The following is a 26,039-nucleotide window of genomic DNA, read 5'->3' as shown; positions in this document are numbered from 1 at the left end:
TGCGCCGCCCTATGGGACTCCCAATCACGGCCGGTTGTGATACAGCCTGGAATCGAAACAGTGACGCTTCTAGCACTGAGATCCAGTGCCTTAGAACGCTGTGCCACTCGGGAGCTGTTCTATTGTGCGTGCAATGATGTACAACAGTGTTGATTGTTTAGCTTAAAGTAATGTCTTTGTTGTTGTAATGTCGCAAACCGACGTGGCAGTTTCACCCCAACGGATTCCAACTTCAGGAAAGGCATTGCCAATTTTGTATGTGTTGGGGGGTTCTGCATGTCATTAAAATTGTGAAATACTTATAGTTCTGTGGACACGTCAACAACTGGACATCAATGGCAGATTTCCAAACTTGAAGCTGAAGTTTATCATGTGTGATGGGTATGAAACTGAGGCTTGGAGGGAATAGAAGCCAGACCTGTTGGCTGGTGCTAGGCAGACCAGGCCTGCTATTAAAATATGGGCTGCTCTCAGACTTGATATACTGTACATGCTGGTTTCTGACTTGATATAGTGTGTGGGTGTGAATTCTTGTTCGCCATGCATCCATCAGTCTGTCTGACAACTCGACAGAGCCGTGAGGCTAACACTTGTTCGCCATGCATCCATCAGTCTGTCTGACAAGTCGACAGAGCCGTGAGGCTAACATTTGCTGGACTTTATGGCTCCGTAAAGGGATAGTTCACTACAGAATCAAAGTTCTTTCAGACTTTTTAGGATCTCAAACGTCGAGATGAGTTCCACACCATCTGTTCTGTATATCCAGCTATAATCCTCAATCCCAAATAAATTGGAAAGATAGGCACCATTTAAAATGTTCGATTTTCCCCCCCTTTATTTAACTTCTTATGGCTTGGGGGCAGTATTTCGACGTCTGGATGAGAAGCGTGCCCAAAGTAATGCATATGCATATAATTGGTAGATGTGGATAGAAAGCACTCTAAAGTTTCCAAAACTGTTATAATAATGTATGTGAGTATAACAGAACTGATATGGCAGGCAAAAACCTGAGGAACATTCATCCAGGATGTGGGATTTTTTTGATGTGGGTATTTTCAATTGAATGCCTATAGAGTATCTAATGGGTTTGGACCCAGATTGCTGTTCCTATGGCTTCCACTACATGTCGACAGTCTTTAGACATTGTTTCAGGCTTTCAGGAAGAAGAATGAGACCTTTCTCTTAGTGGACTGTAGAATCATGCAGTGCTGGTTTGCGAGCATGACCGAGTGTGCGCCCTTCGTTCTTTTTCCTTTCTATTGAATACGCTATTGTCCGGTTGAAATATTATCGATTATTTAGACAATTGACAACCTGAGGATTAATTATAAACATTGTTTGACATGTTTCTACGAACTTTACCGGTACTATTAGGATGTATTCGTCTGCATGTTTTGACTGCCTTTGAGCCAGTGGATTACTGAACAAAACGCACCAACAAAACAGAGCTTTTGGGATATAAGGAGGGACTTTAATCGAACAAAACCAACATTTATTGTGTAGCTGGGACTCTTGTGACTGCAACCATATGAAGATCTTCAATGGTAAGTGATTCATTTTAATCGCTATTTCTGACTTTTGTAATTCCTTTACTGTCTGCCGTAAAGCCTTTTTGAAATCTGACAAAGCGGCTGGATTAACAAGAAGTTCATCTTTAAGCCGATGTATAACACTTGTATTTCTTATGAATGTTTATTATGACTTTCTGTACTTTGAATTTGGCGCTCTGCAATTTCACCAGATGTTGTAGAGGTGGGTTGCTAGCGGAACGCCTGCGCCAGAAAGGTTAACCAGGTAGGCCAGTTGAGAACAAGTTCTCATTTACAACTGCGACCTGGCCAAGATAAAGCAAAGCAGTGTGACAAAAACAACACAGAGTTACACATGGGATAAGCAAATGTACAGTCAATAACACAATAGAAAAATCTATGTATAGTGTGTGCAAATGTAGTAAGATTAGGGAAGCAAGGCAAAAATAGGCCATAGTGGCAAAATAATTACAATTTGGTATTAACACTGGAGTGATAGATGTGCAGATGATGATGTGCAAGTAGAGATACTGGGGTGCAAAAGAGCAACAACAACAACAAAAAAATAACAATATGGGGATGAGGTAGTTGGGTGTGCTATTTACAGATGGGCTGTGTACAGGTAAGCTGCTCTGACAGCTGATGCTTAACGTTAGTGAGGGAGATAAGTCTCCAGCTTCAGTGATTTTTGCAATTTGTTCCAGTCATTGGCAGCAGAGAACTGGAAGTAAAGGTGGCCAAAGGAGGTGTTGGCTTTGGGGATGACCAGTGAAATATACCTGCTGGAGGGTGTGCTATGGGTGGGTGCTGCTATGGTGACCAGTGAGCTGAGATAAGGCAGGGCTTTACCTAGCAAAGACTTACAGATGTCCTGGAGCCAGTGAGTTTGGCGATGAATACGTAGCGAGGGCCAGCCAACGAGAGCATACAGGTCGCAGTGGTGGGAAATTATGACATAAGATATACAGCCTCATCCACACAACAGATGGCATGGGTCATGCCATGAACTCACCTCAAACATTTCACCCCTTTCAGGGCCTCAATAAACATTCATTTTGGCGTGAACTGTTCCTTTCAATCAGGAATCTGACTGACTACAGGCCAAATGTCATAATGGAGCATGAAGGTTTACTTTAACTATACTGTAGGTCTATCTGTGGAACAATCCAGTGCTCATGACCGTGGCCAGAATTGACACACTTGAATAATGCAACACGGCATGTAGAAATGTAGAAACTGTTCATTACTGTTTTCACAAAACAATGTCCTTACAGGCCAGAACACATTACAATGCAAGAAGATCCCGGTAGTTAATTGTAGGCCAACTTTCCTTCTCTTTAAAGTTTCCAATAAAATAAGTCCTAAATGGAAGTGATTATTTGTCATCTGTAGCCCCTTGAAATCAGCTAAAACAAGCTCAATAAAAATCCATACATGCACATACTGCTATTGAATAATATGCACTGACCTGTATTGTAAAGTATTGTGAATAGACAGACCTAGGCTACCTTTTGATTTACTCAGTTTATCAAGAGACTTACCATTCAAACAAATGATTGTGAGTGACGTTAGCAGCAGGCGCTCTTGCACAAGCAGCAGGCCAGCAGTAATTTCAGCAAATTAAAAATCATAACTGTTTTGCAATTAGATTGGTAAAACTAAAAGTAACATTTATTGTATAATTGATTCAATTAATGCATACATGGCTGCCTCAATAATTGACAGAAAAATGTTCAAATGGAATGAAAGAGCAGTAGCTGAGTTTTTTTGTCTGGATCAAGTGCCATTCTGTGACTTTGGCTAATGCGCCTTCTTTTTTTGTGTGGTATCGTTTTGGTATTGAATAGTGCGATACTAAACCTGGTGTAGGTATCCAAGTCAAAATTCTGGTATCGTGACAACACTAGTTGTAGGGATATAGGCAAGTGTCATAGATTATCCAGGCAACCTGCGTCGTCTCTGACTGGTAACATTGATCTGTATGATGAAAGCATCTACCTTTAACCCGGTTTGCACTCTGTAGTCTGGACACACGCTGAGCTTCAGCAGGCACGGACAAACACACACAGAGACAGACACAGACACTTTGACGATACCAGTATCACAATATTCTTTCCATGCCAAAAAATGTAAATGCGAAGCATACCAAACTCTTTGGTCCTTCAAAAACCTGCTGCTTGTAAAATAAACACATGTGAGTCTGGATGACAACATAATGTTTGTTTCCAACATTAGGGATGTTTTCCCCCAAAAAAGTTACATACACTTTGTGTTTTGTTTCCTTGCCATGATACTAATAAGTATCATAATACTGGTATAGTCCCGGCCCTAACACATGCACACAGACAGACGGACACAAAACGCACACACAGATGCGAGCACACACAGAAGCACACATGCTAGCACGCTCACAGACACACAAACACATAGCTTTCCACAAGTTCCGTAAGGTGAACTCTCCATGGCAGGAGCCTCTCTGATTGGTCGGCCTAGGGTTCTGGTTTCTGATCTTGTCTTAGACTATGACGCACAACAGTCAAACATCAACTCCGATGTGTGTCCACACCAAATGTGCCAGATTGGTGTCAGCAGTGGGATATCGCCATAGCCCCACAAACAAACAATCCGGAGTGCACTAGCACAGTCATGTTAAAAGGCATACAGAAAAGGGCTCGAACAAAGGACCAGGTCGAGTATTCATAAAGAGTGCTGATCTTGGATCAGTTTAACCTTTAAGAGATCAGAATTAATAGGATAACCCTCACGCCACCTGGCGGGTCAAGGAGGATTAGCCAATCAAAGGGTCAGAGGTACAGGGAGCTTCCAGTGGATTAACGCCCACAGCCAGACAACACACAAGAGGCAGTGGGATGGACTGGTTTACTCAGGCTACTCATGTTGGGAAATAAGTTAGTCGACCGCGTTTTGAGAAACTCCTTGACTCAAGAGCACCTTAAGAGCACCCTAACTCTATACCATAAACCTTGAGATAACCTTGCCCCTACTCCTCAAATTCCATGTGCAGATACGAATATAAAAGAGCTGAAGCTCTGAGCTATCCAACCAGGCTCTATTCCTACTACTTCTGTTGTTTCACCCACTGCATCATAAGGCGGCGAGAAAGGGCCAAGTGGGAAGGAACCAGAGAACTCACCTGTGGATTGTTCTGATCACGGCGCTCTGCTGGGTCTTACTGTTCTTCTTACAGCCCTTTCCTCGAGGTGAGCTATTATTGGCCGATGATGCAACCCAGGCTCCCTTATTAGTCCATCTCAGCCCCTAATGCAGCGCGCTCCTCTTAAGTTCCCCAAACCATTCAGGCCTGCCGCTGTGCTGTTTAATGTAAGTGACTGTCCCCCAAGCATGCAGCTTTCTGGTTTTGACTGCCTCCCAGGCGTGCCATTTTCCTGGGTCTGAAGATGTGATGCTGCCACCCAGGTAAACTGTTTCAGGCTCTTTCCGTGTTGGTTTTTGGCAGCAACCCACTAGCTCGGCAAGCCCTGGGTCTCAAAGCCTCTGAGACGTGCACCACCGCTCTGTCCTTGTCTACCTCCCGAAAAGGTGCTTTCCAGTGGATCAGTCTGCCTGCACCTGTAAGACACACACAGATTAGTAGGGTTTGACATAAACACAAAGAAGCCGATTGAGTACGAAACACCTTCAAACTCACAGGGCAGACTATCAGCGGACTTGTTTCCGGATCACAGATTAAGCCTAGCATTTATCATCCAATCCCTGTCTGCTCTAGCAGCCGCTAATACCTGCATGACTGGTTTGAAATCTGATAAATTAATAGTTCTTGCTCAAAAGAACACACACATATTCACTCACACTGGCCTATACGACACATACAGTTGAAGTCGGAAGTTTACATACACTTAGGTTGGAGTCATTAAAAGTCATTTTTCCAACCACTCCACAAATTTCTTGTTAACAAACTATAGTTTTGGCAAGTCGGGTAGGACATCTACTTTGTGCATGACACAAGTAATTTTACCAGCAATTGTTTACAGACAGATTATTTCACTTATAATTTACTGTATCACAATTCCAGTGGGTCAGAAGTTTACATACATAGTCAAGTGCCTTTAAACCGATTGGAAAATTCCAGAAAACTATGCAATGGCTTTAGAAGCTTCTGATAGGCTATTTGACATAATTTGAGTCAATTGGAGGTGTACTAAAGTAATCAGCCAAGACCTCAGAAGAAAATTGTAGACCTCCACAAGTCTGGTTCACCCTTGGGAGCAATTTCCAAACGCCTGACGGTACCACGTTCATCTGTACAAACAGTACGCAAGTATAAACACCATGGGACCACGCAGCCATCATACCACTCAGGAAGGAGATGCGTTTGGTCTCCTAGAGATGAAAGTACTTTGGTGCGAAAAGTGCAAATCATTCCCAGAACAACAGCAAAGGACCACGTGACGATGCTGGAGGAAACCAAAGTACAAAAGTATCTATATCCACAGTAAAAGGAGTCCTATATTGACATAACCTGAAATCCGCTCAACAAGGAAGAAGCCACTGTTCCAAAACCACCATAAAAAAGCCAAACTACGGTTTGCAACTGCACATGGGGACAAAGATCGTACGTTTTGGAGAAATGTCCTCTGGTCTGATGAAAGATTAATAGAACTGTTTGGCCATAATGACCATCGTTATGCTTGGAGGAAAAAGGGGGATGCTTGCAAGCCGAAGACTTGCCAAAGACTGGTGCACTTCACAAAAGATGGCATCATAAGGAGGAAAATTATGTGGATATATTGAAGCAACATCAGTCAGGAAGTAAAAGCTTGGTCGCAAATGGGTCTTCCAAATGAACAATGACCCCAAGCATACATCCAAAGTTGTGGCAAATTGGCTTAAGGACAACAAAGTCAAGGTATTGGAGTAGCCATCAATGTCCTGACCTCAATCCCATAGAAGATTTGTGGGCAGAACTGAAAAAGACAGACATTATGGACCTGCGTGTGTGTGTGTGTGTAATGCATACAGCAGCCCTTCTGACACATAGCGCCTACAAAAAGTCTACACCTCTTGGAACTTTTTTCACATTTTATTGTGTTACAAAGTGGGATTTAAATAATAGATGTAATTATATTTGTCATTGATCTACACAAAATATTTGATAATGTCAAAGAGAAAAGAAAATTCTACAAATGTTTACAAATTAATAACTAAAATAAAGTCATAACATAAGTATTCACCCCCTTTGTTTAGGCAAGCCTAAATCAGATCAGAAGTCAACATTGTCTTAATAATTGAAATAATAGGGGTTGACATGATTTATTTTTTCAAGTATTACATTTTATGTACAGATTCAACTACAAAGACCAGGGAGATGTTCAAAAATACATAAATAACAGCCAAAAAGATTTTTGCAATTAAATTTCGTTCTAGTCATTGGCAGCAGGGAACTGAAAGGAAAGTAAGAGGAGGAATTGGCTTTGGGGGTGACCAGTGAAATATTCCTGCTGGAGCGTGTGCTACGGGTGGGTGCTGCTATGGTGATCAGTGAGCTGAGATAAGGCGGGGATTTACGTAGCAAAGACTTATAGATGACCTGGAGCCAGTGGGTCTGGCGACGAATATGAAGCAAGGGCCAGCCAACGAGAGCATATAGGTGGCAGTGGTGGGTAGTATATGGGGCTTTGGTGACAAAACGGATGGCACTGTGATAGACTGCATCCAATTTGCTGAGTAGAGTGTTGGAGGCTATTTTGTAAAAGACATCACCGAAGTCAAGGATTGGCAGGATAGTCTGTTTTACGACGGTATGTTCGGCAGCATGAGTGAAGGATGCTTTGATGCGAAATAGAAACAGATTCTAGATTTAATATTGGATTGGAGATGCTTAATGTGAGTAAGGGGAGTTTACAGTCTAACCAGACACCTAGGTATTTGTAGTTGTCCACATATTCTAAGTCAGAACCGTCCAGAGTAGTGATGCTGGACGGGAGGGCAGGTGTGGGCAGCGAGCGGTTGAAGAGCATGCACTTAGTTTTACTTGCATTTAAGAACAGTTGGAGGCCACAGAATGGGAGTTGCATGGCATTGAAGCTCGTCTGGAGGTTAGTTAACAGTGTCCAAAGAAGGGCCAGAAGTATACAGAATGGTGTCGTCTGCGTAGAGGTGGATCAGAGAATCACCAGCAGCAAGAGCGACATCATTGATGTATATAGAGAAAAGAGTCGGCCCGAGAATTGAACCCTGTGGCACCCCCATACTACTAATGTAGAGGGAAAAGCTGTGTACATTTGCAAATTCTGTGCCAAATCATATGTGAAGAATGCGGCAAAGATGCAGAATCATCTGGCCAAGTGTATAAAGTTCCCTCAGCGCTCACAACAAGCAACCTCTGACAAAAGTTCCTCTACTTCTAATCGAGGTGAAAATGGTGAATCAGACACCTTATCGATAGCAAAAGCTCATGGGACCTCCTGGAATCAGGACCATGGGGTTATAGCGGCGAGACAGGGCATCCGGCTTCACGTTCTTGGAGGGAAAGTTGAACAGGAGGGAAAGTTGAACCGGGTAAACAGCAGGGCCTATCTCGACTGCCTGGAGTTGAGGCGCTTGGTGGTGCGAAGATACTCCAGGTTTGTATGGTTGGTCCACACAATGAACGGATGTTCTGCCCCTACGAGCCAGTGCCTCCATTCCTCCAATGCCATCTTCACCACGAGAATCTCCCGATTCCCCACATCGTGATTTCTCACCACCACGAGTGGAAGGCCGCCTTCAACATGGCTAGTGGCCACTGCGAATATCTGGTCATTCCCTTTGGCCTTACCAACACCCCTGCCTTTGTTCCAGGCTCTGGTGAATGACGTTCTCCGCGACATGCTGAACCGGTTAGTCTTCGTCTACATTGATGATATCCTTGTCTTCTCCCGCTCCCTCCAAGAACACGTGCTCCATGTCCGGCAGGTTCTCCAGTGCCTTCTGGAGAACCAGTTGTTTGTTTAGGCAGAACGTGTGAATTCCATTGCTCCACCATACTATTTCTGGTCTACATCATCTCTCCTGTGAGCTTCAAAATTGATCCCGAGAAGGTGAAAGCGGTGGTGGATTGGCCTCAGCCTATGTCCATGGTGCAGCTGCAACGCTTCCTGGAGTACTTTTATCGGCGTTTTATCCGGGCTTATAGCACCCTGCCCTCCCTGTGTCTGCACTCACCTCTACCAAGGTTCTGTTCACATGGTCCACGGCCACGAACCGGGTGTTCCGGTACCTTAAACACCGCTTCACCATGGCTCTGATCCTGGTTCATCTGGACCCTTCCCGTCAGTTCATGGTGGGGGCTGTTGGTGGGGGGTTTTCTGTCCCAACGTTCTGCCCTGGACCTTGAGCTGCATCCCTGAGACGCTTTGTGCATCCCTGTGCCGCGTATTCGGAAAAAGGACTGTCGTTGCTCCAATGTGTATCTAACCATAAACATCAATGCCTTTCTTAATATCAATACACAAGTATATATTTTTAAACTTGTATATTTAGTTAATATTGCCTGCTAACATGACTCGTTGCGAACTGTGAAGACTATTTCTTCCTAACAAAAACAGCCAACTTTGCCAAACGGGGGATGATTTAACAAAAGCACATTTGCGAAAAAAGCACAATCGTTGCACGACTGTACCTAACCATAAACATTCTTAAAACCAATAAACCGAAGTATAGATTTTTAACCCTGCATATTTAGCTGAAAGAAATTCATGATAGCAGGCAATATTAACCCGTTGAAATTGTGTCACTTCTCTTGCGTTCATTGCACAGTGGGGCAAAAAGGTATTTAGTCAGCCACCAATTGTGCAAGTTCTCCCACTTAAAAAGATGAGAGAGGCCTGTAATTTTCATCATAGGTACACTTCAACTATGACAGACAAAATGAGAAAAAAAATCCAGAAAATCACATTGTAGGATTTTTAATTAATTGATTTGCAAATTATGGTGGAAAATAAGTATTTGGTCACCTACAAACAAGCAAGATTTCTGGCTCTCACAGACCTGTAACTTCTTCTTTAAGAGGCTCCTCTGTCCTCCACTCGGTACCTGTATTAATGGCACCTGTTTGAACTTGTTATCAGTATAAAAGACGCCTGTCCACAACCTCAAACAGTCACACTCCAAACTCCACTATGGCCAAGACCAAAGAGTTGTCAAAGGACACCAGAGTCAGCAGTCTGACTGAGCTGTGGTAGTCACCAGCAGGCTCGAAAGCATTCATTCAAACAGCACGTTCGTGCATTTGCCAGCAGCTCTTTGCAATGCTTCAAGCATTGACCTGTTTATGACTTCAAACCTATCAACTCCGGAGATTAGGCAGGTGTAACCGATGTGAAATGGCTAGCTAGTTAGCGGGGTGCGCGCTAATAGCGTTTCAAATGTCACTCGCTCTGAGACTTGGAGTGGTTGTTCCCCTTGCTCTGTATGGGTAACGCTGCTTCGAGGGTGGTTGTTGTCGATGTGTTCCTTGTTCGAGTACAGTTAGGGGCGAGGAGAGGGACGGCAGCTATACTGTTACACTGGCAATACTAAAGTGCCTTTAAGAACATCCAATAGTCAAAGGTATATGAAATACAAATCGCATAGAGAGAAATAGTCCTATAATTCCTATAACAACTACAACCTAAAACTTCTTACCTGAGAATATTGAAGACTCATGTTAAAAGGAACCACCAGCTTTCATATGTTCTCATGTTCTGAGCAAGGAACTTAAACGTTAGCTTTTTTACATGGCACATATTGCACTTTTACGTTCTTCTCCAACACTTTTTTTCATTATTTAAACCAAATTGAACATGTTTCATTATTTACTTGAGGCTAAATTGATTTTATTGATGTATTATATTAAATTAAAATAAGTGTTCATTCAGTATTGTTGTAGTTGTCATTATTAAAAATATATATATATTTTTTAAATTGTCCGATTAATCGGTATCGCCGTTGAAACATCATAATCGGTCGACCTCTAGTTGTGACGCTGGAGCAAGGAGAATCCCAAAACCACAGGGATCTGGGGAGACTTGATGAGCAGGAACTAAATGGTCTCGCTGTGATTCCCTGACACACGTAGGTTGATGGGAGTGGTGTTATGGTGACCCGACCTATAGAGCGCCCGTCCAACGCATTAACATCCACGGGAATGTGGGGATGTTCAGCTCAGAAGCCAGTGTGGCATCCAAAAAGCTCTCATCGGTCCCAGAGTCAATGAGTACCCGGAGAGATTTGGACTGGTTTCCCCACAGCAGCATGACATGAAAAGTGATACGAGTAAGGGAAGCAGAAAAGTTCTCGATATGGCCCACCAGAGTACTCGCTCCTACCGGTGAGCCTGGTCTTTTACCGGGCACGAGGACACAAAATGACAAAAGTCCCGCAATAGAGACAGCTCCTTGTGCTGATCTGGTCTTGCCGGTCCGCTGGCGACAGCCCAGCCCTGCATAATTGCATTGGCTCGGGAAACAGTGCCTCGGCCCTCCTTGGTGTCTCTCGAGGGAGGTTGGGAAATCTCGGGTGCTCTCGGCCACAGGACCGTCAGGGACTTCCGGGATGACTTGGAGGCGAAGTGGAATCCCTGGACATGCGAGTGAAATTGAATTTCCTCTCCATCTGTTGTTCCCACAATTGCCCATCGATGCGGATGGCTAAAGCGATGAGGGAGTCTAAATGTGTGGGTAACTCCCGAGCCGCAAGCTCGTCCATAACCTCCTCCGAGACGCCGTGCAGGAACATGTCGAACAGTGCTTCCGGGTTCCACGCACTCTCCGCTGCCAACTTACGGGAATCCACCGCATAGTCGGCCACAATGGGGGCATCTTGTTGGAGCTGGATTAGCTTCCGGGCAGCTACTCTCCCGGAGAACGGGGCATCACCTTCCTCACCTCTCCCACGAACCCCTCCAGGCCAGCGCATACGACTGCTGTTCCCATACGGCGGTAGCCCAGGTGAGAACCCTTCCAAACATCAGCATGATGAGGTAGGCTATTTTTAAGCGATCTGAGGGGGAGGAGGAGGGCTGAAGCTCGAAAATGAGAGCAAACTGAGCAAGAAACGCCCAACAGGTGTTCGGCTCTCCATTAAAGCGTTCCAGGAGGAGGTAACCGGGGCTTCTGGGAAGGTGGAGTAGCCGGTGGGCGGCGCTACTAACTGCCGAGTTGCGGTGGGGTTACCACCGTGGAAGGCTGCCACCCAGACGACATGCGGAATTGTTCCAGCAGCATGTTCAACACCCGGTCATGGCGCTCAGCCAACGTTTGGACCCCCTCCATCAGCCCACTAAGCAATTTCTCGTGAGGAGATGGCATTGTGCAGCTGGTCCGGGTGTTCTGGGTCAGTCATGGCCAGTTCGTACTATCAGATATGAAGGTAAGACCCAGCTGCAGACCACTTCGAATAAACAATAGTTTAAGATTTCAACAGGGGCAGACAATAGACAGGTCAAGGCAGGCAGGGGTCAGTAAACAAGAGGTGAGGAAACGAAACCGGGCGGCAGGCAGGCTCAGGGTCAGGGTAAGGCAGAGGTCGGTATAATCCAGAGGGGGAAAAGGTACAGGTCAGTAGGCAGGCTCAGGGTCAGGGGCAGGCAGAATGGTCAGGCAGGCGGGCTTGGAGTTAGGACAGGCAAGGGTCAAAACCAGGAGGGCGAGAAAAGAGACTGGAAAAAGCAGGAGCTAAGACACGAAATGCTGGTTGACATGAACAAACAAGACGAACTGGCATCAATCAGAGAACACAGGTATAAATACACAGGGGATAATGGGGAAAATGGGTGCCACCTAGAGGGGGGATGGAGAGAATCACAAAGACAGGTGAAACAGATCAGGGTGTAACAGTAACAGCTTAACACACATTAGGACATATCCACCAACACTAGTAACGCGCATGCCCCCGCCCAACTGAGAATCTGTCTTTTTCAGCCATATTTTTGTTTGAGGGGTGCAGAACCTTGTCACTTAAATCTTACTTGATTGACTGCTTTCATATTACTTCTGCGACTCTTTCATACTCTTGTTTGTACCTGTCCTTTTTTCCCATTAACGTAACGTTAATACACAGACTGCGGAAATGTTTTTAATGACCTATCAAACACACCCAGGTAATGGCTGAAATGTGTTCAATGGAATGCATCGTCTTTCCGTTCAATCGATAAGAACACTTCATCTGGTATTTAATGCCTCATTTCGACAATTACATCACAAGAAAGAGAAAACATATTTTGATGGGTGTTCATTTTCTGTGGAATTTTAAAAAGTAAGCAATTTGAAAGGTAACACTTTGAAGTTTGTGGAAACAGCAGGGGTTCAAACTTTAGAACCCAGTTCCTACATTTTAATATAAACATTTATTTTATCAAGCAAAACTATGATACATTTTATGCTTGGGACCTTCAGGATGACAAATCAGAGCAAGATGACTGAATGTAAGTACATTATATACCTTCAGAGGTGAACGTATCAAAAATGTAAAATGTTTGTTGTTGTGCACTCACCTCAAACAATAGCATGGTCTTTTTTTCACAGTAAAAGCAACTGTAAATGCAGTGCAGAGCAGTGCAGTTAGATTAACAAGAATGTAAAGCTTTCTGCCCATATAAGACATGTCAATGTCCTGGGAAATGTTCTTGTTACTTACAACGTCATGCTAATCACATTAGCGCACATTAGCTCAACCGTCCCGGTGGAGAGACACCAATCCCATAGAGATTAATACAATGGAAATGTTCACAAATGATATATGCTGAAATGAAAGCAACTTCTGAAAATGAACACTCAGATTATAGTGATATATCTGACTCGCAAACAATGTAAAGTATGTATAGATAGGTGTAATCTAGAGCCAAGCATGTTGATTTTTAATCCAAGGGCATCCTGCTATTTACACAATTGAATTATGGAACAAGTAATTAATTAATGAAGCAGTATAGACAGCACAGATAGGCCTAGACATAGCACGTTTTTTTTGGTTGCAGCCCTGGTCCACCCCTTTATGTTAATCTATTCATATATGAAAATACACCCAGTGTACTTAACAAGGCACACATATATTTTTTTTTAACACATTTTTTTAAATACCATTAGAAAAAGTATATATAATTGGATAAAAAAGTGCAACTTGGCAAAAAAATGTAATACCCGAATTCCCACCAAAATCCCTGAACTCCATTCATTATTTGTCCGTGCCAGTAAAATGTTTTATGTGCTATAATTCAGTCAATATCTGATGGATAAAAACATTTCTAAAAAGGTTTGGAGTGTATTCATCCATTGTCCAAAGGTTGCATTTATTATAATTGTTATAACAATTTTGATGACCGATGCTACCAACACACATGTAGGCCACACACATTCATTGCACATTCCTGAATGAGAACAAACTCTGAGTTGAGCATATGGGAGGAGTCATCTGCTATTTTGTTACCATTTGGTAGTGGTGGAATGTGTGTGTAGTGTGTGGGGGTGTTAATGAAAGGTGATACCATGCCGTGTTCCCGTTCCTGAACGAGGGGTGAGACAGAATACTGCTTACAGAATCCTGCTCCAGACAGAAGCAGATGGGTTCGAGTGTGTGTGCATCCCTGCGTCTTTGCACCTGCCCTGCTCCTCACCACAGTCTTGGTCTGGATGGCAACAGTAGTGGATCCTGACCTCGAACCTCCATGGGGTTCACACTAGAGGGCATCACGCGGGACCTGCTGGTCCCAAACAGAGATTCCGGCATGGTCATCATTTTTCATGCTGAGGGAGTGGGTGGTCAGACAGATAACTTTGGGATTCATTTTTGGGGGAAGGGAAACTGTTGGCCCTCTTGCTTTGTATGTGTTTTCCTATAAATTGTATTAAAAGCACATCTTTGTCACATTATTCACACACTGTGGAATTCACTGCTTCAATTTTAGTAGCCTACCTCTCCTCTCCTAGCTGAAAGTGTGAGATAAATGTGTGGTCTCAATGAAATAGAGTAGGCTGCCTATGCATGGGCAGAGAATCAGGTGGCAGATATCTTTCCAAGGAAATTAACTTCAATATGATTAGGCTATATTGCATAGAAATAAATGTTGATCACCCATATTTGTCTCCTTTTGAAGATCGTCAAGCTCCTTAAAAAAGGTAGGCTAATGCAAAAGGTAGCTCAAGAGAAGTGTCAGTGCACACTCTCTCCAACTGTGCTCTCTTCAAACTACTGTATGTCTAGCCTATTGGCTGATATAGTCCAGTAATTTTATTTTTATTTATTTAACCTTTATTTAACCAGGTAGGCTAGTTGAGAACAAGTTCTCATTTGCAACTGCGACCTGGCCAAGATAAAGCGTAGCATTTCGACACATACAACAACACAGAGTTACACATGGAATAAACAAAACATAGTCAATAATACAGTAGAACAAAATAAAACAAAAAGTCTATAGTGAGTGCAAATGAGGTAAGATAAGGGAGGTAAAGGCAATGGTGACGAAGTAATTACAATGTAGCAATTAAACACTGGAATGGGAGATGTGCAGAAGATGAATATGCAAGTAGAGATACTGGGGTGCAAAGGAGCAAGATAAAAAAATAAATACTGTATGGGGATGAGGTAGGTAGATAGATGGGCTGTTTACAGATGGGCTATGTACAGGTGCAGTGATCTGTGAGCTGCTTTGACAGCTGGTGCTTAAAGCTAGTGAGGGAGATATGAGTCTCCAGCTTCAGAGATTTTTGCAGTTCGTTCCAGTCATTGGCAGCAGAGAACTGGAAGGAAAGATGACCAATGGAGGAATTGGCTTTGGGGGTGACCAGTGAGATATACCTGCTGGAGCGCGTGCTGCTATGATGACCAGAGAGCTGAGATAAGGCGGGGCTTTACCTAGCAGAGACTTGAAGATAACCTGTAGCCAGTGGGTTTGGCGATGAGTATGAAGCGAGGACCAACCAACGAGAGCGTATAGGTCGCAATGGTGGGTAGTATATGGGGCTTTGGTGACAAAACGGATTGCACTGTGATAGACTGCATCCAGTTTGTTGAGTAGAGTGTTGAAGGCTATTTTATAGATTATGTCTATGGATGGTCTATGGATGGTCAGTTTTATGAGAGTATGTTTGGCAGCATGAGTGAAGGATGCTTTGTTGCGATATAGGAAGCCAATTCTAGATTTAATTTTGGATTGGAGATGCTTAATGTGAGTCTGGAAGGAGAGTTTACAGTCTAACCAGACACCTTTAATACTGATATAGCCAAGCCTAATATAATTGGCCACTTGAGAATCTCTGGTAATGGAACCTATTTTTTAGGTTATTTCTACACATTTCGATTTTTAGGGTGCAACATTTCTGGGACCATGGCTGGCAAGTGAGCTGTGTCACATACGCCTAAAATAACATTGCGGGACTGCGGCTGGTTTCGGGACCAGTTCTTGCAGCAGCAGGTGGGAGTCATAAAGCCAGTAGGAGCGGGCAGGTGTGGTATGAAAAGCTGAGGGTGTGGGTGGGAGCGGGACCAAAACAAATCAGTCTCAAACCAGATTACTTAGATGCATTAAAACCCATGTCAAATTCATATGGACACTGCATGACACTGCCTGGAATTGGAGTCTAAAGACATGTTTGTGAATGCTCAAGGTATGAATGTGTTTCAGGTTAGATTTAAATCCTATCCATTTGTAACTGAACAGTGCAAAACATTAGTAGAGTCGTTTCAAAAGACAGTGCCACAACCCAAACCTGGGCTGTACATTTGAGTCTTTTTTTTGTTGTCCAGTCTGAACTGGGGAAAAAAGCACAAAGTCAAACAACGTAGCTACAGCTTGCAATGGCAAATAGCCTAACCTACCCACTTTATGTCACCCAACTACATGGATCATCATTTTACTGACCCCATCACACTGACCAAATAAATGTATATGATAAACACCACATGCTTCCATAATGACAAATTGCTTCATTCCAGAATAAGAAAACAGTTAAATGAAGTGCATATGACTTGATTATGTCAAGTAATAAAGTGTGCCTGAAAGCATAGATCAAAATAGCCCCTCGGTCTCCAGATGGCCCGACCACGATTTCTTTCTGATTAGCTTCCACAAAATGTTCTTGTATTTAAAACCCCCCCTTATGATCTATGATATGTTTTTGCTTCACAAAGAGTAATGTCTCATCTCCTCTAGACTGAGGGAAGAAAGAGGGGGAGTCAGTTCACCAGGATATTGTCGTATTTGTCCCTTCTTTGTGTGTAGGCAGGGGGACATGCGGATCCAATTTTGGCTGTCATTGTCGGGAGGGAGGAAAGGGAAGAGAGAGAGGAAGCATTTTCAATGGAGAGATGCATAGTTTTCTAGAAACATGTCACATGTCAACTATCATTTCATTTCTGGTAATTTGCTAAACTTTCCAGAAAATACTATGGAACATCTTATTCCGAACAAAATGTACAAAAGCGGCTCATGCTGCAGATTCGTCAACTGACTGTTCTTGAAACCAGACTGAGACATTACCAGTGGCGCCATGCAGAAAGTATGATAACTACAGCCATTAGAATCTCACATCACATCGTAAGCTATCGGATCTCAGCAGTATCCAGTACTTTAGGTGAATGACACTTCTGTCAAACTAACACAGCCAAAGCATCCTGCTGGGACAACAGTAAACTTGTCTTGGGTTTGCACATAGACCAGGGGTCGTCCTATGCCACTTTAGAGCACACAACACTGGTGGTGGTACCACGGCTGCATTTGAATGACCTAAAATAGCCTCCTCACCTCATATCCTCTCCATTGGCACCGAGCTGGGGGGTGAAAACTGGATAGGGACATTTCGATCTAAAAGGACCCATGAGCACCAACATGTGAAGTTCATAGTGTTGTCACAATGCCAGAATTTTTACTTCGATACCAGGTTGAGTATCCCGATACTCCATACCATCACGATACTCCATACCAAAACAATACCACACCAAAAAAAGAAGGCGTATTAGCCAAAGTCAGAATGACAGTTGATCCAAACAGATAAACTCAGCTACTGCTCTGTTCAATCATTGGGCATCTTTTGAGTTCAATATCATTCCATTAGACAATTTTTAGGTCAACATTTTTTAGAGGCAGCTATTGTATGCATTAATAAATCAATTACACCATCATACAATCAATTTGGCAATGTTTTTACCAATCTAACTACATAACACAATGAGTGATGATAACTTGGCTATATACAGTACAAGGGGTACCAGTACAGAGTCGATGTGCAGGGAGGGGTACAAGGTAATTGAGGTAGATATGTACATATAAAACTAGGATTAAAGAACTGACATATAGTAAACAGTAGCAGCAGCGTATGTGATGAGTCAAAAAGGTTTGTGCAAAAAGAGGTCAATGCAGATAGTCCGGGTAGCTATTTGGTTAAGTCTAACTATTTAGCAGTCTTATGGCTTAGGTGTAGAAGCTGTTCAGGGTCCTGTTGGTTCCAGACTTGGTGCATCATTACCGCTTGCCATGCGGTAGCAGAGAGAACAGTCTGACTTGGGTTGCTGGAGTCTGACAATTTTTAGGGCCTTCCTCTGACACTGCCGGTTATAGAGGTTCTGGATGGCAGGGAGCTTGGCCCTAGTGATGTACTGGGCCATACGCACTATCCTCTGTAGCACCTTGCGGTCAAATTTCAAGCAGTTGCCATACCAAGCGGTGATGTAGACAGTCAAGATGCACTGTAGCGCAGCTGTAATACTTTTTGAGGATGTGATGGCCCATGCAAAATCTTTTCTGCCTCCCACTTGCTGGCTAACAGATTTTCTCGTGGAGTTTTCATTCAATAGGGGTTTCAGACCATTTATCTTAGGCCATCCCCTTAGGCCATCCCCATTTAAGTTTGAATTTTGTCAACAGACTCACTAGAATATAGAGAGAACGGGTTCAGAATATTAGGGCTCAAGAAAGAAAGACATCTAAATATATGTATATTAGTCTTTGTTTCAGCACCAATTTGTATATTTAAAAATACTTTGATCTTAAAGATTATTTAGGTTTAGGAAAGTATTTATAAATCAGGTATGGAGAGCCTTCACACACACAAAAGAAAATGGTTTGATTCATTCTGATAATTGCCTCATTCAGTTCTTCAACACATGGTAATACATATCATTATAATAGGGAAAATAGTGCACAATAGTAGGATATACCTTCGTCTATTGCCTGCAATAACCATGGAACTGTGTGATGACCAAATATTGCACCATCCGTCGGGTTCAAACTGTTACGCTTGATCTGCACGCCCAAATGATTTTAATTACCCTAAATGTTACTTTCTATATATTATCAACTGTTACTACTGATCCTCAGCAACAACCACACAGCCGTGACGGTGTACAGAGGAAGCAAATTGATAATATTAATACATCCGTCCTTTTTCACAAGTGAATTGGAAATTAGTTGTTTTTTTGTTTTTTTTACACATACCCCACTCCCCCTGAGACACCCTTGGGAAGTGGGTTCAGAGCCAGGGATCAGCCATTATTGACAGTGACCCTGGAGCAATTAGGGTTATGTGCCTTGCTCAAGGGCACAGACAGATTTCCTCACCTAGTCAGCCCGGGGATTTGAAACAGCGACCTTTCGGTTACTGGCCCAACGCTCCTAACCGCTAGGCTACCTGCCACCCTAAGGTAAACGAAACAATGTCATTAAATGGGCTGAAAATGTGGGCTGTACCAATTGAAGGGAACTAAATTGGCAGTTGAATACGTGTGGTTATTGGGCCTACTGATGGTCGATGCAGGTTGTAGCTAATATTTAACATGATAGACATAGGAAACAAGACATTTGAGAGTGCCCAATCCTTGCAAGGTAAAAAGGCTGTTCAATTTAAATTCTGCATAATGGCACAGCATTTCATAAACATTGCTGTGGTACAGTTGATATGTTTCTGTTTGCTGCCATATGACTAGTATCACGTCTCCAGCGATTATAAGGTCAAATATATATTTAAGAAAGGGTAATTTACATCGCATTTGGAAAGTATTCAGACCCCTTGACTTTTTCCACATTGTTACAGCCTTATTCTAAAATTGATTTTTTTAAAAAGGTCAATCTACATACAATATCCATAATGACAAGGCAAAAATAGGTTTAGAATTTTTTGATAACTTTGATAACGGAAATATCACATTAACATAAGAATTCAGACCATTAACTCAATACTTTGTTGAAGCACCTTTGGCAGAGATTACAGCCTCGAGTTTATCTATGACGCTACAAGCTTGGCACACTAGTTGCACACAATGTTCCATTGCCATACTGGCTGGTAAACTTTCTTATCCCTTACTTGCTAGATAGCCAACTACGGCTAACTTACAGTCACGTCAAACAGTGCAGCCAGAATAACAACAGAAGCTGCATTTGCATAAGCTGCTTTCTAGTGACATTTATTTGGATGCATCCATAACAATGAGCTAATGGGGCGTGATTTCGCCTGGCATAGAAAATGGCATAGGACAGTTATTCAGAGGAGCTAGCCAACAACACAATCACTTCAAACTGAAGCAGGAAAGACTGCAAACTAGCTGCATTTCATTTTTCCAATTGACATTTATTTGTATATATTCATAAAAATGATGACAGCTGATTCATAATTTCGACTGGCTGAGAAATGCTGCCTGCCTGTCTGTCTGTCTCGTCACATTCATTACTATGGGACAGTTGGAGATCGAATTTGAATATTAGAACAATGTTGCAAATGTCAGAGAGACAGACAGCAAGGTTTATACAAATCTCTGCTGTTGAAAACTAAATGTTGGTCTAAAGTAATGCGTGATAATGTCTAGATGCTTTTTATAGTGGAGATCAAGTTTATAAACTGCCTGGCTGGGCTGATGAGACAGTGGATTGCACAGTCAGATGGAACAGAGTAAATAGGCATTTTAACGTCATAGATTTAGCTGGTTTTAACTAATCAGCATTCAGCATTAGACCCACCCGTTGTATAAAAAGAAATAAAGCACACTCTAGAATGCCCTTCAAGCCAATCAGAAAAATGTTTTCAACAATGCCATGGTATAAAGTACATTATAAACTGGGTGGTTTGAGCCCTGAATGCTGATTGGCTGACAGCCATGGTATATCAGACCGTATACCACAGGTACGACAAAAACATTTAATTGCTCTAATTACGTTGGTAACCAGTTTATAATAGCAATAAGGCACCTCAGGGGTTTGTGATATATGACCAATATACCACAGCTAAGGGCTGTGTCCAGGCACTCCAAGTTGCGTCGTGCTTAAGAACAGCCCTTAGCTGTGTTATATTGGCCATATACCACACCCCCTCGGGCCTTATTGCTTAAGTAGAGTTTAGTAAAGTACAGCAGAGCGACTAAGGTGAATGAAGCTACAGCAGCCAAGGTGATATGGCTGGAGTAATTTTGGCTTGTTTTTTTTCTGTTCTCAAAATAGCATTTTTAAATCTTTTAAATGGTTTAGAATGCAGTACATCAGCTTTCAAAAAATTCCAAGGAAGGGAGACAATTATTGGAGGGGGAGTTACCACTGAACATGTATCTAACTTGAATATTTTCCCTATGTTCATTTTCAAATATATTTATTTGATTAGGGCAGATACAAATTAACAGTTGAAACGATTAGTAGTTTAAGTCAATTTTCAATGCTGATTTCCCATGGCCACCTCATGACTGGTTCTTGGACCCCCAATTATGAAATTCCTAGAAAGGCTTTTTTTAGGTTGCTAGCCAGTAGCCAACAGGGTAATATGAGCCTTAACACCCTCAGTACCAGAGTTTACTGGGGGATAGGAGGCCATACTTAGAGTCAGTTCTGAGCTCAGCTTGGCTTCCTTACCTTACATATCAAAGTCGCTACACAGTGTTTCCCAAACTCAGTCCTCGGGACCCCAAGGGGTGCAGGTGGTGTTGTTTGCTCTAACACTACTGATTCAAATGATCAAAGCTTGATGATTAGTTGATTATTTGAGTCAGCTGTGTAGTGCTACGGTAAAAAACAAAACGTGCACCCCTTGGTGTCCCGAGGACAGAGTTTGAGAAACTATGCACTATTATAAACAAGTAGGCTACCAACACAGAAATAAAGTGTTACAAAGCCACCAGACCAATCGGTCCAGCGTGCTGCAAAAACACAAGGCCGGCTCAAGGAAGAGGAATGGGGCTACTGGAGCCAAGCTAAGGCTACCCACCTACCCCAACCTGGAGTTTAGGAGCCAGACACCTGAGTTCACAAAAACAAAAACACAAATTTGCATCCCAAATGGCACCCTATTCCTTCCCTATTTAGGGCACAAATTCTGACCAGGGCCAATATGGTTTTGGTCAAAAGTAGTGGACTAGGAATTAGGGTGACATCACATATAGATCGCATACGTTGTGTTTTGTTTACCCTGTCATTTTAACAAGCAAGTACGAACAGTGATGGCGGCAGCCTGTTCTTGTTTCGTCAACCTCAGAGTGTCCGCTTCATTTCTTTCCACAAATCAACTACTGCTGCCGCCACATGACAAACAAGTGATTTAATATGTGGCAATAAATAAAAACAGACCAGTAGCTATCTCCTGCACAAATTATGTGCAAGGACATTGGTCGCCAGTGCAGTGACTTGATCAGCTGCGTAGCTAACTGTTGTAGCTAGCTAGCTTACAGACATAGCTAGCTAGCTAGTCCACTAGCTCTTCCAATACTGACAAAAAAGCTTGTTTTACATGTTTAAATTACCCTGAAGTTGTAGACACAATTAAGAGGATCTGACTTATCAGAAATCAGTCCGTAGATCAGCATGTTTCTACGCGATCGTATCATTGGGTCATCGGAGCACAGTAGCTGTGCTCAGACTTGTGGCTAAAGAACAGCTGCTTCATGAAAACTCATAACGTAAGCATTACCACTACTAGCTAGAGTAGCTTGCTAGCTAGCTTTTGTTGGAAGATTCAACATGGCAAAAGCAACACTAAATAGTTATGTGTGCAGCATTAAGTAGGTAGCTGGTTGGTTAGCAGCATCGTTTCAGTTAAAGATGATTTCAGTGGCTCAGCTGTTGGACACATTTATGTCTGTAGTCACATTTCAGAAATACTGCTCATTGAAGCACAATAATCCTTGATTAGATAGACGTCCTCGCCAAAAAAACTCAACATTTACACATTTATTGTTTTTGCTTAATTCAGACAGTTTGGAGGCAGAAATGGCGTTCGGCTGACGATGTCACCTAGGTAATATTTTCAAATGTTATGACAGCCCATTGTAGCTGGACAACTTTTGATCTATCCCATTACCATTTGTGAGATACGAAACAGATCAGTGCAATATCTGATGTAAGACAATGGGCATATGGACAAGTCAGGGATGTCACAGAGAAAGGAAATGTCACAAGGAACAAGGAATGTGGATTCGCCTTCTGTGTTGTAAAAGTCCATTCTTCCAAGTCATTATTATAGAACTTATAGTGGTGGAGATAAAAATGGGCCAAAACTGAAATGTACAACCACCATCTGTCTAGACATTGAGGCATCTGAAATATTAATTTAAGTCAGTGATGTGAACACAATCTTCCAAAAGCTCTGGCCTGGATCACAAAAAAAAAACAGGCTTCTACACCTGCATTGCTTGCCGTTTGGGGTTTTAGGCTGGGTTTCTGTATAGCACTTTGAGATATCAGCTGATGTAAGGGCTTTATAAATACATTTGATTTGATTTGTAAAAGACACTCTGACCTGTCAATTATACAGTTTGATAAAGCAAACAGAAGAGGTCTCTTATTTGGTGGTCTCCCCATATGATCCGCTTATCTTGTTAAGGATTGCCCTCCAGTCTTTCTCAATTTCCGCCTGAAAACATACCCTAATCTAACTGCCTGTAGCTCAGGGCCAGAAGCAAGGATATGCATATTATTAGTATCATATGAAAGGAAACACTCTGAAGGTTGTGGAAATGTGAATTGACTGTAGGAGAATAACACAATAGATCTGGTAGAAGAAAATACAAGGAAATAATCAGACGTTTTCTGTTCTTTTAATTTTGTTGCATCTTTGAAATTAACAAGAACAGCCAAACATTGAGATATGATGCTGGGGATAATTGCAAATAAGAACATAAGTGGGCAACACTATTTGACCAAAGTTTCAGACAGATACCTTCAGGAATGAGGGAGGTACATGCCATTGAGCATGAAGAGACCCAGGTGACACCCAAGCTTCCCAAATGCACCCAAGTGGCTAAATTGGTACAGTGATACATTGATGCAAATAACAAAATACAACAAAAGTATTCTAACATACCCCCCCAATTTTTTTTTATTTTTTATAATAACAAGGGTAACTATTTACACTTTCAATGTACAATAATGTGAAGACCCTCAGTCTTCTACACAATATTGTGCTGCTGATGCCATAGCCCATAGCAGTCTCTTTCTGGTGTGAAGCAGAAGGTCACCGAACAGGTGGTGCAGGTGACAGGGGATTTCTTGTGGCACAGACAACAACGAAGCCTCCCTACTGAGCCCTTTTTGCCCTGAGGCACATTCCTGCCTGCAATGATGAATTTTGGCATGTGAACACCACTGGTTGGAGCAGAAGGGAAAGAGGTAGAGGGGACAGAAGGTGCTACAGTGGCCTTGCTGTAGCTAGCAAGCTCCTGGATGAGCAGCTCCCTGAAGGCTAGCTGTGAGATGGGGGCTGTCCACAGCTCATAGCTATTTCCTTCTGGAGTATGAAGGCATTCACCACAGCAATGTCAATGAATTGCTAAAACAATGTCTTGTACCATTTCATGGTTTTGTAGAGAACATTATAGTAGCCTATCAGCGCATCTGATGGGACTACACCTCCCATGCTCTTGTTGTAGTCCTTCACAGCTGGAATGGGGACATTTTTGGTGGTCCATGCCCCAGTAGCGTCCTTCACACGCCTGATGATGTGATCACCACTGAAGGACTTGTGGATTGTTGTCCACATCACCACCTCTCTGGTATCCATCCACTTCACAAAGAGCAGGCCATATTCACAGATCCATCTCATGGTACCCTGCTCAGCCCGCTTAGGCATGTTGTTCACCCTGGTTTTTGGAAATCCCACTCGGTTGGTCCGAATGGTGCCATAGGCCCACATCTCCAGCTTCCTCAGGTCTGTGAACAGGGTAGGGCTTGTGTAGAAGTTGTCCACAAACAGTTTGTAGCCCTTCCCTAGCAGCTGAAAATCGAATAACTGCATAACGGAGTCATAGCTAAGTCCCTTAATTAACGGTCGCACAACTGCTCTTCACCTCATAGACAAAGAAATTGCTTGTGTATGCACACGCAGAATCGGCTAAAACAAACACTTTGTAACCCCATTTAGTAGGTTTGTTATGCATGTACTGTTTTAGGCCAATTCTGGCCTTTGAGGCTACCATCCTCTCATCTATGGAAAGGTTCTGGGCGGGCTGAAAATAAGTCTTGTAAGCCTCAATGATGTCGAGGTAGAGAGGTTTAATTTTGCAGAGCTTATCAAACCATGCCGTGCCTCGCTTTGTCTCGTTGTCCTCGTCAACTTTTGGGTCACTGATATGAAGCACCCATGAGATTTTCAGAAACCTTTTTCATGACATGACCGTGGTGGGAAAGGCAGTTGATAGAAGGGTGCAGATTTCCACAGTAGTCCTTCAGGGTTTTCAGCTTTACAAGACCCATGTAAATGACCATAGAAAGGTTAAAAAAAAAAAAAGATCTGACATGGAAATGGCCTTCCATGTCACTTTCTTGCCTTCCTGCTTCTTAGCTCCGTACTTATTTGTGTTTGACACCAGGGAATCAACAACTGCCGAGGTGAAAAACAACTGAAAAAGTTGCATGGGGATGTACTTGGAGGTCATGTCCAGCTGAGGTCCTGGTGGCCTTTTTGGTCTGAATATTGGAGGTGGTGGGGCCACATCCTCCTCAGGCACAGACCCAGCACAGAGTGCCATCGACCCTCCTCCGCTCTGCCAGCAGGTTCCACACTTTCTTTCCTCCACTTCTTTGTCACCGATTTCACACCTCTTGATGGCCGGGCGGGGGTAGGTGTGGTGCCGGAGACAGCAGGGGTCCGGCTGGATGGACTAGCTTCAGTGGGGGATTTGCACCGTGGCAGTATGGGCTCCCAATCAGAATCGATGGGACTGTGAAATAAAGACACAGACATAGATTACATATAGAGTAGGGAATCAATCAGTAGGGTGATGAGCTGTTCCATTCCATGGTTTAGATAAAATAAAAATGTAAAAAAATATCTAAAATATACAGACACAGACACACACCCACCCACAATGTAGAGCAGTGTACTTTACACAGTTCATTACTGATTATATTTTTTATATATGGCAAATCAAATAAAAATATCAAACAAACAAACTCAAATGAATAATATTTTATATTATTAATTTCAAATAACGTTACTCACCAATCCAATACATAGTCTTCTCCATACAGGAACATCTCCTCAGATTTAGAGTCAAAATAATTCTCACTGTCTGAATCATCTTGTAGTAATTCACTGTCACCATCTCAATCAA

The 26,039-nt window shown here is 42.8% G+C and overlaps 1 protein-coding gene across 2 annotated transcripts in view; it reads right to left on the bottom strand.

The window, feature by feature from the left end:
* Positions 1-26,039, bottom strand: part of LOC112252251 (thyroid hormone receptor alpha-like) — a 95,460-nt gene that overhangs the window by 42,504 nt on the left and 26,917 nt on the right. For both annotated transcript variants that reach the window (XM_042322213.1, XM_024423328.2), the window contains exon 2: positions 4,684-5,120. The gene's annotated coding sequence lies outside the window, so the exon portion shown is untranslated. The remainder of the gene's footprint in view (positions 1-4,683; positions 5,121-26,039) is intronic.

This window comes from Oncorhynchus tshawytscha, linkage group LG01 (assembly GCF_018296145.1).
Source record: "Oncorhynchus tshawytscha isolate Ot180627B linkage group LG01, Otsh_v2.0, whole genome shotgun sequence".
Lineage (NCBI taxonomy): Eukaryota > Metazoa > Chordata > Actinopteri > Salmoniformes > Salmonidae > Oncorhynchus > Oncorhynchus tshawytscha.
This window is presented reverse-complemented; position numbering and strand designations above follow the sequence as displayed.